This window comes from Anas acuta, chromosome 2, assembly GCF_963932015.1.
Source record: "Anas acuta chromosome 2, bAnaAcu1.1, whole genome shotgun sequence".
Taxonomy (NCBI): Eukaryota; Metazoa; Chordata; class Aves; order Anseriformes; family Anatidae; genus Anas; species Anas acuta.
The window spans coordinates 88065301-88080726 of NC_088980.1; the positions used below are offsets into that span (position 1 = coordinate 88065301).

The 15426-nt window shown below is 37.0% G+C and overlaps 1 long non-coding RNA gene across 1 annotated transcript; it reads right to left on the reverse strand.

Moving 5' to 3' along the window:
* Positions 1-741: 741 nt before the first annotated feature.
* Positions 742-8159, reverse strand: LOC137850757 (uncharacterized). The gene is made up of 2 exons (XR_011092790.1): positions 2055-8159; positions 742-894 (listed from the first exon to the last, which is right to left on the reverse strand). It is a non-coding gene; the product is annotated as an uncharacterized lncRNA (long non-coding RNA).
* Positions 8160-15426: the final 7267 nt, after the last annotated feature.

Sequence of the window (15426 nt, forward strand, 5' to 3'; positions counted from 1 at the left end):
TCTAAGGAGGAATATGTGTTTTTAATAACATTTTCACAGCCACCTCATTAGCTCCTTCTCTTTAATTTAAAGAAAGTGCCATTTCACCTGCCTGTATCTTGAGAACTTAAATAGTTATTAAACTCAGACCCTATCTATGAATCTATAGGCAGCACTGAGTCTAACCATCACACAGTAAAATATGAGGTAACAGAGCTCACAATGCAGTGTTATACTGCTTAAAACTACACAGAAACTACACAGAATCAATCAATCTCCTCTGCAATCTACCCAGCTTCAGGCACAGTAGTTGAAAACGTAAAGGCACTGATGATGATGGTCAGTCAGAGATGAAAAACAGGATTACAGGACATTCTCCAAGATGAAGGGTATTTTTAATATTAATCCAGAGCTCTAATTGTGCTGCCTGACAAATAAATGAATAAAAACAACAACAACCAACACTCAATAACCAGTTAAGGTCATTAAAATGTGTAGATTCCAGACACCATGTGGAAGAACACTAATCATATGGCAGATGTAGTCACTGTTCCCTTTAGTAACAGCAAGCAAAACATTTGCATGCAATGAAAACAGAAAGAGAAGACAGTTCAACATGAAGTCCTTGTGAATGGAAAACATAAGAACAATTGGTAATGATGACCATTATGAGCAACATTTTCCACACAGATGTACATGCAGGTGGCTCACAGACATAAGTAGAAGCCTTTTTAGAAGCCTTTTTTTTTTTTTTGGGGGGGGGGGGGGGGGGAAGAGGAGGGGGGGGAAGGTTGAAGAGTGCTGAAGCACAGCTTTCCATAATAATGACAGGATGAAACAGAATTTCTTGAGGCAGATGTTTTGCTATGTTCCTGTGTAATGATTATTCGAACTCTGTTAAGCCATTGTCGTCACCTGTGGCAACAAAAAAAAAAGCACTTTTAGAAAAATGAGATCTTAAGAGACTTAAAATTAAACTTGTATTCTTACTTCATCAACAATTCTTTTTGTATATCTGTTGCACTTCAACTTTGAACAATGTGGCCATAAATTCTAACATTTCATAAAACTTTTAATGATCATTACAATATGCCTTTAGAGAAAAGTGGAGCAGAAAAAGGTTGATAAGAGAAGTGAATCAAGCCAGCACATAGGTCAGTTGGCTTGACAGACTTAAGAATTGTCTTCCAAGATGGTAGTTAAATACAAGTTAATCCCTGACAGCATATCGCAGCAAAATTTCCCAGAGTCCCTTTTAAGAGAAATATTAAGAAGCATGTCATTATTTCTTCTCTCTGAAAGTTATTTGCCTACTATTGCTGATTATGAGCAATACCAGTAGCATTTCAAATGCTAGCAAGACATTTATTTTATTTTCTAATACCACCTTTTCCTATTTTTGTTGCTGGTTATGACAGTGCAAAAAATAAAGTAGGTAAAAAAAATACACAGAGAATTCTCTTTGAATCCAAATCATATACAGACAAATGTTCACCAAATAAATATATTTGAATTCAGGAGTGGATTGTTATTCTCTTAATATACATGTATATGTGTCTTACATATATTTCCACTACTCTTGCACTTCCATAAACTATGTACAGAAATTAAATTATCCCTTAATAGACAGTATACTGATAAGAAAGGGAGATTAATCATCATTCTCTTGCTGTTTCCATGTTCTGATTTCTTTATTATTGTCTTTGTAACTCCACCACCATTGTCATTTATTAAATTACAAATAATTAACAGTAAGACTCTGGTAAAACTGGCACTTTCACCACAGCTAACTTTCATAGACCAGAAACAAAATTTGTGAGAGTTACTGTGGTGGCTTTACCCAGCTGGGCAGCTGAACTCCATCACAACCACTCTCTCTCCCTCCTCAAAGAAAAAGGGGGAAAACAGGATGGAAAGGGCTCAAGGGCTGAGATCAGGACAGGGAGATCACTCAACAATTATTGTCATGGGAAAAACAGACTCAGAATAGGGGGATTAATCAAATTTATTATCTTTTCCCAACAAGCTACAGCAGTGAGGAAACAAACAAACAAAAAACACCTTCCCCCATTCACCTTCTTCCAACTCCTTCCCCCAAGCTGCGCAGCGGAATGGGAGCTGTGGTCAGTCCCTGACCCTTCGCTTCGTCTCTGCTGCTCCTTCACAGTCGCTCTCTTCTCCTGCTCCATGTGGTGCCCCTCCCACGGGATGCCGTCTTTCCCCAGCTGATCCCACACGGGCTGCCCACAGGCAGCAGCTCTTCAGGAACTGCTCCCACACGGCTCCGTCCCACGGGCTCCATCCATGCATCCATCCCCCAGGAGCAAACTGCTCCAGCACGGGTCCCCCACGGCTGGGCGGCAGCTCCCCCCAGACCCCCTGCTCCTGCGGGGGCTCCTCTCCATGGGGGGGCTGCAGCTGCGGCCCGGGGCCTGCTCCTGCGGGGGCTCTCCGTGGGCCGCAGCCTCCTCCAGGCCACATCCACCTGCTCCACCGGGGGCTCCTCCACCCACGGGGGGGCTGCAGCGTGGAGATCTGCTCCATGGGGGACCCATGGGCTGCAGGGGGACAGCCTGCTCCACCAGGGGCCTCTCCACAGGCCGCAGGAGAACTGCTGCTCCAAAGCCTGGAGCACCTCCTGCCTTCCAGCTGGGCTCTCCTGCAGGGCTGGTTCTCACTTCTCACTGTCCCAGCAATCTTTTTCCCTCTTTCTTAAATCTGCTCTCACAGAGGTGCAAACAACCTCGCTTATTAGCTCAAAGCTGGCCAGCAGTGAGTCACTTCGGAGCCGGCCCTGAAACTGGCCCTTATCTAACATGGGGCAGCTGCTGGATTTTTATCACAGAGTCCACCTCCGCAGCCCCCTTGCTACCAAAACCTTGTCAGGTAAACCCATTATAGTTACATATTAAATATATAGTTACATTTAACAAACGACAGGTTTACATAGATATGCAAAGTTCACTCTTCCAATTCTCCATTTTTAATTGAAATAAGATAAGGAGTGCTCATTCAAAGCAAAGTCATTTCTTATAATGCCATCAACTTTAAGTATTACAGAAATGTGTGGAATTATTTTCACCTGTAAAAAATGTACTACACCTTGCTCTACGCTATGACTAGGCTATTGTACATTATTATTTTTTTACAGTTTATTCTGCGATTCCAAAGTCCAGTCCTCGGCTATAAGTAATAATAACTTTTAGTCTAGTTGAATAACAGCAAATTACAAAACTCGGGGTCTCCTCCTTCCTTAATTGTTTATAGTTTAGAGTGAAACTGTCACCTTCAAGACCCAGATTATTTTCAAGTTCTGATTTCCTTTTATTATATAGGCCTTTTTACACAGTTGAAAAATTGCAACTCTCAGGCTCAGCTGACATCACTGTAAGCAATGCCTAGTCTAATTAAATTGTATAGTTCAGATTTTTTGTGAGCACTCTGGATTTTGATTATGTTGACTTCATGTGCTGGCAATAACTCAGACAGTACATGAGCCTACCTATGACTGTGCATTAAGAAACAGAGATTATGTCAAAGTTCTGCTGAATTGCATACATTTATAATCTTCCACATCTCCTACCAGGTTCTTCTTTTTGATGATGGAAAATGCATCTTCTCTGTCATGGTACTGCAGCAATTAACTGTTATACTTTTCTTTCCACGTGTAGATAATTAGCTATCATTCCAATATTTTTACCCAGAAAACAGGCCCTTATGACAAAACCCAAACTCTACCATGTATTCACAAAAACTTCCAGCCTCTCTCCATCTGAAATTGTGAAGGATTATTCTATGCTGTTTTATGAAACAGGAAATATCATGAAACATAGGTAAAATAATAATTGTTTATTTGAAGCAACTGCCTAGAGATATTATAGTAATAGGATGCTTTCAGTTCTTCTTTTACTGCGTCCTACTTTCTGCTGTAAATGGAGTCCAGGTGGGCTATAAAATTCAGTATGGTATTTCCTGAACAGAATCATAAACAGAAAAAAGCAGATTTGCTTAGCTGTTAGTAGAAATTTAAAATTCATTATTTTAACTAGTAATAAGCAGTTCAGTTTCTATAGATACATTTAGTGTATTTACTGCAACAGAAGATTTGACTGCTATACTTTTCTATGGTATCTTCTCCAGAAATGGTTACATGATATGCTCATACTTCCATAAACATATAGAACTAAATTACTCTCCCTCACAGAGCCTCCTATTGTCAATTTGACAGCTCTTATTGCACCTGCTAGTATCATTTCGGAGAAGTGCTTGGAACAGTCAACTGAGTTACCATTTGAGAATCTACAACTGCACAGAACCTGAAACTAACACCTCACTAAAAATATTCAACCTAGTTACATATATTGTCTCTCTCACAAGAGTCTCTGGAGAAAATTTCTGTTTATCATTGGTAGTGGATGGTGAGAAACTAAAACATACATACAAACAAACAAACAACAACAACAAATCACCACATTTCTCATTTCTTGAAGGAGATAATTTGGTTATTTTACAATAGCTTCACATTTAAATGTGGAAATAAAGTTCTAGAAGATATTTAAGCTTTGTGAGTGAGAAAGGGCATCTGTTAGCATCCAAGGACTGTATAATTAGGGTAGAAAATTGCGGTATTCTTAACTTGTAAAAGTTCAGAAAAAATTTCTAATTTTAACAAACCCATTCTTCCCATTCCATCAAAACAACAAAAACAACGAAGACTAGAAAAAAATAAGTTTTGCTGGAAAATTGAGGTGTGATGAATTTCAGTATTAAAAGACAAGTCAAGAAAACACCAAAACTACTTACTAATGGAGAATGAATGGCATTTCTGTGATAATTTAGTCTGATTTTAGTGTAGAAAGCTTCCTTAAATTAATTCTTGTTTAAATTAATCCATACATATTGTTAAGAAAACCAAATAACCTAATTTTGATTACAAAATAGCTAATGACCATCTTTTTCTGCTAAATTGCTCTAGTGTTTAAGGAAGTCATACTCCACTGTCTAAAACCTCTTGCATTTACAGGATACATATGTCTAATTTTATTTCTCAAGACATTGGGTCTCCTAGCACATCATTTGATTTTTAAGGATCTCCCTGTGAAGAAATTGTGGAAGTTTCTAAGATCCAAGACATTAAGAATTAATAAATATATATATTAATAGAGCTCTCAATTACATTAGAAAAATAATCACTTCAAAACAGAAGAGAAAAACAGTTATCTGTCTTACACTTTGCAAGAACTGTTAAGTAAGTGGCAGCTTACTTAACACGGTTTTACTAAACACTTACTAAACACTCTGTTTTAGTGTGAACAGCTTTATCTGACATTTCACTTAAAAGCATGATCATAGATCGATCTAAAGGTGTGAGAGAAATGAATGGCTAGCAGAATCCATGTGAAAAAGGGTTTATTGTTTGTTTGTTTATTTGTTTTCCTCAGTAAACATATATGACATGCCCACTTCAATACATCTGTAGTTTATCTGTATTTTGTAGGTATGCAAAGGTTGATTGTAATCTTTGGGAGCTAACATACACCTGGCTACATATGTGTCCTAAACTTGTCCTAAATTAATAAACTTGTCCTAGAACTAATAAAACTTAAGTGGTTTATCATATACTATCTATTGAGAGAGAGCACTGTTTATATGTGTATTCTTTGTCAACTGGCTTCTTAAGTTATACTTATTGATTGCAGTCTCTCATTCCCATTAGCCTATTACCATAGCAGGCTAACAGGCTAAAGGGGTTATCCAAGGTCTTCAAGAAATAAATGGTCACAGTACTGTTTTCAGCTATTGTTCTTGATTACTAATGCAGTTAGACATACTGCAAACAAGCAGTACTAAAATAAAATAAAATTCATTTAAACTAGTAGTATTACAAAGTTCAGGTCACCCAGTGAATAGATGTCAGATTCTCATAATTTCAGTGGCCATACAAGTTGACTTGTATATGGATGTATTTCCAGGAAACAATACAGATAAATTCATATGTAGATTATGCATGTGAATACATAAATGTCAGTTAACAAGCAAGTATAGCCTATAGTGTCGTTATACTTTTACTGACATTGAGAAGGAACACTATTCTCACAATGTTTTTTTCCAAAATCAAGTCAGTTGTGGATCAAAACAACATATAACAAAAACTCAGGGATCTAATAAATTATAGAAAACTTTTAAGGGGTTTGGCTCTGAAATGAAGGTTTCAGAGTATTATGCAATTCATATTAAAATATGCTCCCTCATTCTAAGTACTCCAAATAAAATAAAATAAAATAAAATAAATGTAATCTCCTATGTCTGTTTCCACTGGCATTGTTCAAAAGAATCTTCATTTAGAATAACTCAAAAGATATGTATGATACTGCCTGGGTTGGCAAACACAGTTACCTTCTGTCAACATTCCTTTTTCCTTTTAAGTAATTTCTGTCATCTGAATGTATGTTATATTACTCCCACTATGCAGTTTATACATTACCACTGAATGCCAAGGAATGGAAGGTCATTGGGTAAGTTCCCCAATGTGCAGCATATGCTACAGTCATGAAAGCTTGAGCCTTGTCACCTACTATGAACACAAGCTGTTCCCAGCTAATGTGATATAATTTGCTGTTGTATGTACAATAAATATTAAAATGACAACTGCAGTGTGAAATTTAAGTGTCTGCCTGCTTCCTGAGAGGTATTTGTACATTTGATAATGGAAAAGGCTTTAGCAAAGAATTCATCTGTAGTCATATTTTATTGAGAAATACTAGGAGAATTTAAGCTTAGAAATTAAATTAAATTTTAAGAAATACAGTTTGCTGGAGGTGCTATTCAACCTTTTCTACAAAAATGTAACCTCACATGTAAATCAATGGGAGTCTTGTCATTGCATTTAAAAGAAGTAAAATCATATCCTAGTTTAACAACCTCTTAGTTATTAGGCCATAAAGAATTCAAAACTGCTTTTCTTTTCATACCTAAAATATTCAGTAATCTACAAAATACCATTTTCCTGTATACTGTAACCTTTTGACATAAATACTTGTATTTTAGAAGCAGCAACTGCAGCAGTTTAGATTAAATTACATACTTTATTCTAGTGCTTCCAGTTTGTTCTCAACTGTACAAGCTTTTATCAAAGTATATTTGTAGTGATCCTGACCAAGAGACCCTTGGATGTCAATGAGTTAGTGATCCATGTAACAGTTGACCTGAGTAGTCTCAAAGCTGTGCTGTTTTGCACTATGCTTCACACAGTGTGGTCTTCATTCCTGTGTTGTGCTGCACTAATTCTTTGGTCACAGAATTAAATCAGCCATCTTATTATAATAGACGATTCTGCAGGCAGCTTCCACATGGTATCAGTGATTATGACATCTGCATGGCCTTGCCTTTATCAAAAAGTGCAGCAAGAAGTTATCATGAGAACATTTTTTCTGTTTGACAGCAGAAAATAACAAATAGAGTTGTTTTCTTGTGAGAAAACTATAATTGCTTGAATGGCCAAAAAAAGGGAGATGTTCATACATGAACAGGATCTGGTGATAAAATCTACTTGGGATCTGTCCAACATTACATGAAAGCATGGTTCCCAGCGTTTGAAGGGACATAGAATTTACTCACTATTTATATTCTTATTTCTTATTAAAACAGCTATTCTATTAGATCATTTGCTGTTGGGCCTTTCTGATTGAGATCCAGAAAGAACACTGCACTGTCTCTCTCTTTCTCTCTCACACCCCTTCCTTTGCCTCAGTGCCTAACAATTTCTCAGGGCCATTCTTGACTTGATTTTCTATATTCTGTTCTTCTTCAAACATAAACACGTTTACAAAATTCTGTGAGGCTGATTAGCCCTTTTCCTCCAAGAAAGAAGTAAAGAATCCTATGGTTGCAGAGTTTGAGTTCTGAGGTCATTTACTCTCAGAGATGATATTTTGAACCTGGAACTCTTTTCCCTCTCTGAAAAAAAAAAAAAAAAAAAAAAAAGAAGGCAAATTTCTACACTATCATGGGGTTGGTAGTAGAGATTATAACCTAACCTGATTGAAAAATGCATCCTTTATTATAAATAAATAAATAAATAAGTACATCATTTCAGGTGGAAGAAATCTTGGCAATCTAGAAGGTAACATTCTTCCAATAGTCAACAGAGAGGTGACTGGTAAACAACATGATAGTATGTATTCCAGCTTTAAATATATATATATATATATATATAAATAAATAACATATATATTATTTATATATATATATATGTGTATATATATATTATTTATTTATATATATAAATAATATTTATAATATAAATATATTATTTTTATATATATGTATATATATTATTTATTTTTATATATAAATAATATATATATACATATATATATATAAATAATATATATATTATTTATTTATATATATACTCAGGCATAGGAAAGATAGGTGAAGTGTCCGTCTTCTGCTTCCACTTGGATATACCCAATGTTTACTCCAAAAATGTCTGCTTTTTAGCAATGGTAATGGCATTGCAAAATGTATAGCTGACAGAGTTCAGGAAGGCTGAAAAAAATAACAACTACAACTGAGTAAATCTAATGGTAGAGTCTACTATGTCAGTCTAGAACACCACTGAGAGGTTTTCTTGCTAAAAATAAATAAATAATAATAATAATTAGTATTATTATTTAGAGAGCTTTAAAATTAATCATACTGATAGATGATTTCACTTGTCCGAGAAAAGGCTTTTTCATTACTTTGAGAGGGGATAAGCAGTAACAGTGCTGAACACAATAATTCGGCATACGCTGCTCTGCGTCACAGTGATGGAAGGACAGAAAGCTCCTAAAAATCTTTGATTGACAGAATCATCTGATATGAGGAAACAAAAGACCTGACTGACATTTTTATTTGAAGATAAACTCTTTAAAATAACTGATTCTCCCCATTAAGAAACAGTCTTTGCTAACAAATGTGACTGGTTATGTTCAAGTATTAAGGAAGTAACACTGAAGCACCATATTTCCTTACTGAGAATGTCCTGAGCAAGTAAAGTACTAAACGAACTACACTTTAGAGACTGGGCCAAAAACTCTTGAATATTCATGATTAAGCTACAATCAAAAAGTACATTTTCCACTCAGTGAAATGATGATGGGCTTTAAAGAGTAGATATCTCTCATCTAACAATCCAGTCCATGGCCACTCTAATGCTAATGACACTGGGTCCTTAACGAGGCCAATGCCCGTACAGGACTCATCTGGAGTGATGAAGGTCAGCTGCATTACTCTCAACTTGCCTCCTACCAGCACATAAGCCTAAGGGGAAAGACTAACGGCTCATCAGTGGCACAGATGTGCCAGCAGGAAAATGTTCCTCTGGTTATTTATGGTTGAATAAAGTCATTTACAGAACCTCAGTGGAGCCAAAGGGCCATAACTAGACTTGAGAATCTATTTTCTTTTTTTAAGTCTCACAGGAATTTCTGCTTACTGTTGCATACAGTGCATTCATGAAATGGTCCCCTCAGAGAAAAAATGGTTTTATCCAAAGCCATCATTTAACATAGATTTCTGGAGGGGGATTTCTGCAGAGGTTTCTGGAGGGGGATTTTCCACTAGAAAATCAAGGAGAAATGTACAACTGGCATATGTTCAGTATTAATCTAGCCATCTAGCTGGACCAAAAAGAAAACAGTAACTATAAAGGAGAATAGAAAAAGAAACAAAGAAATAATGCCTTAAACAGTTTACAAAAGCATCTCTGGCAAACTTAAAGTCCAATGGTAATTCTACTTGAGGTAATGTAATCTGATGTATACTAATGTATTTTTGGAACAATTTCCCTTCACAATAAGAGATTCTGTATTTTCACTTTTGAGCAGATAGAAGCCAAAACAGTACATCAAAATTTCAATATTTCCTGTGTGGCAGAAGTACTCTTTAGTGACCATTTCAACCACTGCCTGGAAAAGATTTGTCTTTGATGACTGAGAACAGAAATTAGTAAGAAGAAAAGTTTATGTGAACCTTGAGATGGACAAAGCTGAGATACATCAGAGGATGTGCTGCAGAAACAAAATATAAGAAGAGAAGGAGTCAGCATATTAATAAACTAGAGGTTTGGGAAGAAGCTGAAAGAAAAGTAAATGGTTAAATCTTAAGTACAGTCTTCCTGTTAGTAGTCCTTCCTGACTCTCAATTACATTTTCTATTCTATCTCTCTAAATACAATCCATTAGGGTTTCTCGATGTACCTAAAGAATAGTCCTACTACATGATTTAACACGACTCTTTAAAGAATGTGTCGTTCAACCTGCTTCCTGTTTATCTTTTCGTTGTTTAAACAATGCACAGTGATCCTATATTGCATCACTTCATACAGGTATACCACTTCCTTCACACAAGTACATTGACATTGATTTATTCTAATTATTTTCATTTATTCATCATACAGCAAAACTTTTAATTTACTGTGTCTGTAAAACATATCTGGGAAACATTATACTCAACCTTAATCATTCCTGTGATCAAGTGAATCACCACTTCCTCCAGGCAACACATCATCTGTATTGTCATTCTCTGAAAAGTCAAAAGAAGTCTTGACACCTGTGTAATTTTGAATAAGCAAAGGGTTTTTATCATATTTTTCAAATTCTTTAATCTAAAACTGTCAAATTCCTCTATTAGGTTCTTTTACTTGTAAATCCTCTGTGCCTAATTGAATAATGTAAATCCATAAATAAGATCATTTTGATTTTTCACTATATAGTCACACTGCTTAGTCAGAAAGTATTATACAGGTGTATGGCCACAGAATTGAATAAATAAAAAGCAAACTCACAAACAAACAAAAACCAACAACACAACAATTTTCATAAACAGCATAAGTGATACTTGTGTGTGTATAAACACAGAACTAAGTGTCAATAATTATTTAACAAGTAGCCTAAATGCCCACGACAAACCCTTTCATAATCTCAAACAATCTTGCATGTTATAGTGATCATAACTGGCTGATGTAGTTAGTTGCCAAGCCACTCTGTATCATGTTTTAAAAGTCCAGGCAGTCAGGCGAAGTCCTGAGTCACTGGAAAAAGGGAAACATCACTCCTGTTTTAAAAAAAGATTAGAAAGAAAGACCCTGAGAACTACTGACCAGTGAGCCTCACCTCTGTGCCTGGGAAGATCATGGAACAAATCCTCCTGGAATCAATGTCAAGGTACAGACAGGACAAGGAGGTGATCCAAGATAACCAACACAGTCCTCTAGGGGCAAATTGTGCCTGACCAGTCCTGCTTGTGTCCTACTAAGATGGAGCAACTGCATCAGTGGCATGGGAAGACCATGACATCTCTCCATAAGGCCTTTGACAAAGTCTCACATGATATCCTGATCTCCAGGATTTGAAGGGTAGACCATTCAATAGATAAGGAATTGGCTTAACGGCCCAAGCCAGAAAGCTGGGGGTTAAAAGTTCTATGTCCGGGTGGAGGCCAGTGATGAACGGTGTCCCTCAGGGGTCTGTCTTGGGACCAGTACTGTTTAATATCTTTATCATTGACATAGACAGTGGGATTGAGTGCACCCTCAGCAAGTTTGCAGATGACACTAAGGTGAGTGATGCATTTGATACAAAAATAAGAAGGGATGCTATCCAAAGAGGACCTTGATGAGTTTGATAAGTGGGCCCATGTGAACCTAATAAGGTTCAACAACTCTAAGTGCAAGGTGCTGCACCTGGGTTGGGACAATCTTGAACATGAGTACAGGCTGGGAGGTGAACTAATTGAGAGGAGCCCTGTGGAGTTCTGGTGAATGAAAAGTTTGACGTGAACCAGCAGTGCATACTTGCAGCCCAGAAGGCCAGCTGCATCCTGGGCTGCATCAAAAGAGGAGTGGCCAGCAGGTTGTGGTTGTCCCCCTCTACTTTGCCCTCATGAAGACCCACTTGGAGTTCTGTGTCCAGGTCTGGGGCTCCCAGCACAAGAAGGATGTGTAACTGTTAGAATGGGTCCAGAGGAAGGCTACGAAGCAGGTAAGAGGGCTGGAGCACCTCTCCTATGAAGAAAGACTGAGAGACCTGGGGATGTTCAGCCTGAAGAAGAAAAGAATCCAGCTTTGCAGTTTTTCAGTATTTAAAGGGGACTTACAAAAAAAGACAGTGAACAACTTTTTACTCAGACAGATAACTGTAGGAAAGAGGGAATGATTTTAAACTCAAAGAGATTTTTTTTAAATTTTATTTTATTATTTTTTAAACTAAAAAAGATTTCTATTACATATTAGGAGGAAATTCTTCACTCAGAGAGTGGTGAGGTCCTGGAACAGGTTGCCAAGAGAAGTTGTGGATTCTTATCTTTGGAAGTGTTCAGGACCTTGTTGGATGAGGCCCTGGGCAATCTGATCTAGTGGGTGTCATCCCATGGGGGTTGGAACTAGATGATCTTTAAGGTCCCTTCCAACCCAAGCCATTCTATGATTCAGTGGTTCTGTTAAATAATGTTTAGGTTATTCCATTTGCTAAAATCATCATATATACATTCATTTATATTTTTGAGATTTATGTATGCAGTTCTGAAGTCTACAATTAAGCTTTTGATTTAAACATTAAAGAATATGATAGGTTTTTTTAATCTTACAGATGAAGAAGAAAATCTTATTAAAAATCAAAACAATATGTGCTTCATCAATGTAACAGAAAAACAAAAACTACTAACTTCCATGTGATTAGAACATTACTCTTAATGACAATATGTATTTCAATAGAATACATATTGATGTTAGAAAAATAACTGTTCTGTTCATTTTATGTCAGATGAAAAATTAGCTTTGCTTTAGTTCATTTGCCTTGTGGTAACCTCTATGGTAAGTCACAGAATTCACAGAGCCACAAGAAAGACTGAAGAAAGTTGTACATGTTATAGAGAAGAAAAATTTTTGTAATCATTTTTTTTTTGCATTTTTTTCTGACATCATATACTCTATTACTTCAATAAAATGAAACTTCCATGGTCTACTGTTAAATAAAGATTTGAGAATCATAATGCAACAGATAAAATATCCATTAGTATATTCCCTTAGTTTTTCAGGGAGCTTGCACAATATTTAAACTGTATAACACATGACATTTCAACGTACTATAGGCATGGTAGACTCCTTAAATGCATAAAATGCAAATGTCATTCCTTACAGTAAAACACATGTTTACATAGAATAATGAAGAGCAAAAATACAAAATGTCTCAAAATGTCTCTAATCTTTCAAATGTATTATTTGCATGAAGTTAATTAATAAAATGTTCTTCACACACATTTTTTATGGTACATACCTTCTGAATTTTATTTCCTTGCTTGCAATCCTTTCTCCCATTAGATAGGCAATTATGCAGTTTTAAGTTTTCTTCCCATGCTTTGGTTCGTGTCTTGTAATGCAGGCAACGAAAAATGACAAGTGTTCAAAAGATTAAAAATAAATAAATTAAGAGTTAAATATCAGTTCCTGAGGAGTGTTACTTGTGTTTTTCTGTGATATAAACTGAAACCTGATGTACTGATTACCTTGTAAGAAATGTGTTTGTAGAATACTGTATTTGGTTTATGTGACAAGGTTTTCATAGCAGGAGGACTGCAACCTCTGTGAAAAAAGCCTACAAGCTGCCCCATGTCAGATAGGAGATTATTTTATGGGACCTGCCACTGGCCAAAGTTGAGCAAATGAGTGATGCTGGTTGCTCCTCTGTGAGAGCATATTTAAGAAGGGGGGAGGAGGATGGGAGGTGTGGGAACTGTTCTGCAACAACAGCTGAGAGAGAGGAATGAGAAAATGTTGAGAAACAACCCTACAGACACCAAATTCAGTAAAGAAGGAGCGGAAGGATGTGCTTCGGATGCTGCAATAGAGATTCCTCTGCGGTGCAGACCATGTTGGAGCAGCTATCAACACTGCAGCCTGAGGAGGACTCCACATGGGAGCAGGTGGATCTAGCCTGAAGGAGGCTGCAGCTCGTGGAGAACCCCTGCAGCAGCAGGCTCCTGTAGAGAACTACAGCCCATTGAAAGGAACGCACACAGGAGCAGAAGGTCTGGCAGGAGCTGCCACCTGTGGGGACCCATACTGGAACAGTCCATTCTGAAGGATGGACCCCATGTTATGGGCCCATATTGGAAGAGTTTCTGAAGAACTGTGGTCTGTGGGAAGCCCATGCAGAATCAGTTTGGAAAGGACTGCATCCTATGGATGCACTGGAACAGGGGAAGAATATGATGAAGTGTCAGATGATGAAGTGCTATAGACTGACCACAGAGACGGTTCACCATTTCACTGCACTGCTTGGGAGAAGAAGGTAGAAAAGGGTGAGTGGGAAGAATCTGTTTTTATTTTGCTTTTAGTTCTCACTTTTCCAGTCTATTATTAGTTGGTAATAAATTAAATTAATCTTTCCCAAGCTCAGTCTATTTTGCCATGACAGTAATTGGTGATCAATCTCCCTGTCTTTATCTCAACCCACAGGATTTTTCATTATATTTTCTCCCCCTGTTCTGTTGAGGAGGGAGAATGAGAAAATGGCATGATGGTGCTTAGCTGTCCATTTGTTTTAAACCACAGTAGACTTTTCTAGCACCCAACATGGGGCTCTTGAAGAATTTGAGATAAGGACAGTAACTGAGAGAGGTAATAGGCAAAATATGAACTGGATGTTGCCAGCATGTATTAATTGAGGTGAATTTATGTTGTTGTAAAGTGGTGAAGGGACAAGGGGTAGAGTGTCTGTAAATTGCCCCTTTTTCAGATTTGTGATCATGTTAAGTTGACATTGATGTGAGGAATTCTTTTTATTGATGTTACTGGTGTTTCTGAAGATTGTGTGATGAGTGTACATTTTAATGACCATTCTTAGTATGTTTTTCACAGAGATGCAAAATGAAATGTATTGAATACTGCACTGGACTAAGAAGTATATATGTTGAAAGGTGAAGAAATTAGCAACTCTCTCCATGGATGTGCTGGCTTCTCCATTATACCAAATCACATTGAGACTTGTCTCTTTGTATAGGGAGGGAGGATAATTAGCTATCTTGGGTCAAAGATGCAATGTTAAATTCCATAATTACTTACGGGTTATGTACATCACTTTTAAATATGGAAACACTTTCATTGACCTTATCTATTGCTGTCACTTGTCATTGTGATCAATTTAATTTTATGTCATTCAAAGCACCTTTTATTCCTTTTTGCTGCCACAGCACATCTCAACGTGTTTCTTTCATTGAGCATTCTTAGGTCCCCAGCGGGCTCTTAAGATTCTACAAGTAACTATGTCATAAGAGTCAGTCTGACTCTGACTGCAAGGTACTGTTTTTCCTGCATTCCAGGAAAAAAAAAAAAAAAGAAAAAAAAAAAAGTGGGGAAGGGGGGACCAGCGGGGAGCAAATCCTCAGTCTTCTACTCTCCAAAGC